Genomic DNA, 4,452 nt, shown 5'->3' on the forward strand with positions numbered 1-4,452 from the left:
AAAGTGTTTTATAACAGCAGCTGTGAGGTCCTTTGAAACTCTGCTCGTTACAATGGGCACCTGGTTCCCAGTTGGCCTCGGATGGTAACTTGGCTCATTGTTTTGTCACCCTCTCCCAGGGGCACCTCTTTCCTTCCGCGCCTGTTGCCTATGGCTGCCACAACAAAGTACCACAAACTGTGTGCCTTAGACGACAGGAAGGTTAGCAGATTGGAGGGCTCCAGGCAAGGCGGTGGGGGGGGGGGGCGCACATACATGCTAAGTCACATATTTTCTCTCCCTTGCATACAGATATCACACTATTAGTGCACTTCCTGCAAGGCAGAAAAGATGTTCTGGAGAGTTCTAGAACTTCCACGATCCCCATTGCCTTTATATGTCACTAATTTGGACAAACTGGCGAGAAGATGGTTCATTTGAATAGATGGAGTGTTTGATGATAGATTGTTGATTGAAAAAACAACTGTCTCCGTACTTCCAACAGTAAGGTCTTTTTTTTTTTTTAATTTTATTTATTTAAGTAATCTTTACACCCAATGTGGGGCTCGAACTTACAAGCCTGAGATCAAGAGTCATATGCTCTACCGACTGAGCCAGCCAAGCACAACAGTCACCGGAGAGTGAGGCGCAGAACTAGGTACATATTAGGAACTGTTTGCTTGTTTGTTTGTTATCAGTTAGGAACACTTTCAGATGTAAATAATAGAAAACCTAATACTGGCAAAATAACTAGGAGCTAATTTCTCTAACATAAACAAAAATGGATGCTGACCCAGATTTAGCAGCTTAATGATGGGCTGGAGCAGAGTCTCTCTGCTTTGCTCTCATGATTACAAGAAGGCTGCCCATGCTCCTGGCATCGCATCTTCACTCAAGGCAGGAAACCAGGGGAATGGGGCTTTTTATCAAGACAGCAAAAGCTTTTCAGAAGTCCTTTGAATAATCTTTGGTTTTCATCTCATTGCCTGGAGCTTTTTCCCACGGCTGTGTCCCTGATCTGTGTCCATTCAAGGGGTGCAGGGAAAAGAGCAGTTGGCTTTCCCAGCTGTGTTGGTGAAGACAGGCAAGGGGAGTGGACTGGGGTTGGACTGGTCAGCCCACAAAGTCCGTCACATCTCCTTGGGTCTTTATTGAGTAGTGGTTTTTTTTGTTTTTTGTTTTTTGTTTTTTTTTATTTCTAGGAGAGAGAGAGAGACAGCGTGAGCAGGAGAGGGTCAGAGAGAGAGGGAGACACAGACTCTGAAACAGGCTCCAGGCTCTGAGCTGGCAGTCAGCACAGAGCCCGACGCGGGGCTCGAACCCACGAACCGCGAGATCATGACCTGAGCGAAAGTCGGACGCTTAACCGACTAAGCCACCCAGGCGCCCCAGAGTAGTGTTTTTCAAACTAGAGAATTGTGACCCACTGGGGGTTGTGAGATACATTGAGTTAGTGGTCCACCCACCTGTCTACCACAGCTCATGACCTCGCGGTTTGTGGGTTTGAGCCCCGCGTTGGGCTCTGTGCTGACAGCTCAGAGCCTGGAGCCTGCTTCCGATTCTGTGTCTCCCTCTCTCTCTGACCCTCCCCTGCTCGTGCTCTGTCTCTTTCTGTCTCTTAAAAATAAACAAACATTGGGGCACCTCGGTGGCTTGGTTAACCGTCCGACTTCAGCTCAGGTCATGATCTCACGGTTCGTGGGTTCGAGCCCCGCGTCGGGCTCTGTGCTGACAGCCGGCTCAGAGCCAGGAGGCTGCTTCCGATTCTGTGTCTCCCTCTCTCCCTCTGACTTTCCCATGCTCATGCTGTCTCTCTCTCTCTCAGAAATAAGTAAAACATTAAAAAAAATAATAGATGAACATTTTTTTTACCAAAAGAAAGAAAGATTGGAAAGCCACTGTTGTGAGGCCACTGGCAGGAGTTATCTGCAGGCCCTGAGATCAGAAGGCTGGAGGTCCCGTGTGTCCGTTGCATCTATGGCACAACTCTGGTAAGTCCCACTAAGCCTTTAGATCTAGGTCTTGAACTATAAAAGAGAGAGGGTAACACACGCAGGTCATTACGTGTGAGCACGGCTTGGCCCAGTGATTTGGGCAGAGTAGCGGCTCAACGACTATTGGTTGTGTTGTTGTCAATAGTATATTCTGATAACGAAGGATGGTCAGGTCCTGTTCTAACAGCCCAGTGAGCTATACCTCAATTAGCCAAATGGCCCTATGTAAACAAGTGATGTTAAAACATTGCCCCCCCAGAAAGCTTACCTTGGCACGGTGCCCCGGCCCAGCCCCGTGGGGTATCGTTAGCAAACATCTTGGAAGCCTGTTATTTCCTTTGCGAGAAGGCCGTGGTGAGGCTGCCGTTGCGGGTTGCGGCGTGGGCCCGAGCACCCGCGGGAGGGATGTGTCCGCCGCCTGCGTCCCAGGCGTGGCTGTGTTCCTCCCGGGACTCTGGTCCTTGTCGTCTTTGGGACCCCGCATCACGGAGGCGACTCTGTGTCCCTCCTTGCTTGCGCCCGACCGGGGACACCTGGTCCGGGAAAGAATGAGGACTCCGTGCTCCACAGAACCTTCCTCTGGCCTCCCCTTTTTGTCTTCTTGACAAATCCTTTCTTGAAATCCCAAGGATGTCTTTCACGTGCGTTTTCTACATTATTATTATTATTATTATTATTATTTTGCGAACAGATGGGTGCCCCTGGGTTTGGTGCGCAGCCCCCACAGTGTGTAAAGTGACACTGGAGTGCTCCCTGTCTGGGGGGGCGGGGGAGGCTGGTGCTCTCTCTGGAGCTTCAGGAGAGGATTTCTGGCCAGGAGCCCCGTTTTGTGGGCGGCACCTGTTCCCGCTGCCCTTTTTGGCGCGTGTGGTTCAGGGACCCCAGGGCCCGGCTGTGACGTGGTCCCCCGCCCAGCTCCCCAGGGACAAGCCCCCAGATCCTCTATGGGAAAGAGATCCAGGAGACGACTTTCTCAGCCCCAAATGGTGGGGGCCCGGCAAGTCGCAGGGAGAGACGCCATGATTCCACCCTGCTATACGATGACCCCTACACAGTGGGCAACCCCCCTCTGGTTGGACAGGGGCCCTCCCAGTGACCGGTGGGTCACTCTACCGGCCCCCGCCCTCCACTCAGGGGGTGCGGTCCTGGGGAACACGGGGCACGCGTGGACCAGGAGCGAGGCTCTCACGTCTGACTGCTCCCCTCCCCCCGCCCTCACCCTGAGCCAAGGGCTGGTCTCACTTTCCACCCCGGTCTCCTCTCTCTCGTGCGGAGCCCGTGCCAAGGGATAGGATCAGCTGGACCCTTCGGGATGTTTTCAATCACTGATTCCTTAAGGGGCTTAACCGTAGCCGCAGGCGGCAGGAAAGCCAAGAGCCTGTTTACCAAAAGGCTCATTTTACACGTCCAGGGGTCACAGGCTGTGATGCGAGTCACTCCCTCCCGTGTCACCAGGCCCCACCCCCAGCTGAGCAGGGGCTGAGGCTCAGGAAGTTGGGGTTCAGCCCAGTTCTCACCCGGGTTCCCCGAGCCACCCTGTGGAAGGAAGGTTGCCTTGTGTGCTTTCAACGTCCCCTACGTCCGGTGGGGGAACCGACTGAGATGGGGGACAGGGGACAGACTTTAGGTAAGGGGTGGCGCGAGCAGGGGGCACCCATGGGATCCTCTAGAATCCGGGGAGGGTCTTTCTGTCCAGATTACCTCCCAACAGCCCGGCGACGAGCACCCCGGTGACGAGGAGGGGCTGGCCTTTTGTTTTTATTGTGGTAAAATGACAGAACGGAGGATGTGCTATGGGAGCCACTTCTCAGGGTCCAGCTCGTGTGGGCAGCGAGCACGTCCCCGCGGCTCTGCGCCCATCGCCCCCATCATCTCCGGAGCACCTCCAACTTCCCAAACGGAGACCCCGGCGCTAGATTCTGGAAAAGCCTCTCACGCAGCAGGTTCTCCTTGGAAACCCAGATGGCTTGTTGAGGGGAAGGAAGGTGTGAGGGGTCTGAAGGGACCCCTCTGGTGAGGCAAAGGCAGAGACAGGAAGCCTCCAGCGGGGACAGCTGGGTCACCTGCGGGGGGCCGGGGGCGGACAGAACAATCCCGGGGCAGGAACACCTGCGGCTTCAAAGGAAAAGTTTCTCCTGGGGCCTGACTGTTCTGGACCGGGGTTCCTGGTCAGCAGGGGGCCGCAGGCTGGGGCCGGAGGGACAGGATGGCTCTGAGCAAGTCCCGGCTTCCCAAACCACAGAGCGGGGACACAAGTATGTGAAGCACGTATGACTCTCCTCAGAAGGCACCGGCCTTCGGTCTACCGATCCCCTGGACGGACTTCAGACAGATTGCAAGCCTGCCCGCAAGCCCTTTGGTGGGAATCATTCCAGAAAGCAGATGTGCTGACAGATTAGGGGGCGGGGCGGGGGGCTGGGGTGAGGGCACTTCACCCAGGAGCACAAGCGTTAAGTCGCCAGTTGTGGAGGTGCCTGAC

This window comes from Crocuta crocuta, unplaced genomic scaffold, assembly GCF_008692635.1.
Source record: "Crocuta crocuta isolate KB4526 unplaced genomic scaffold, BGI_CrCroc_1.0 scaffold408, whole genome shotgun sequence".
Lineage (NCBI taxonomy): Eukaryota > Metazoa > Chordata > Mammalia > Carnivora > Hyaenidae > Crocuta > Crocuta crocuta.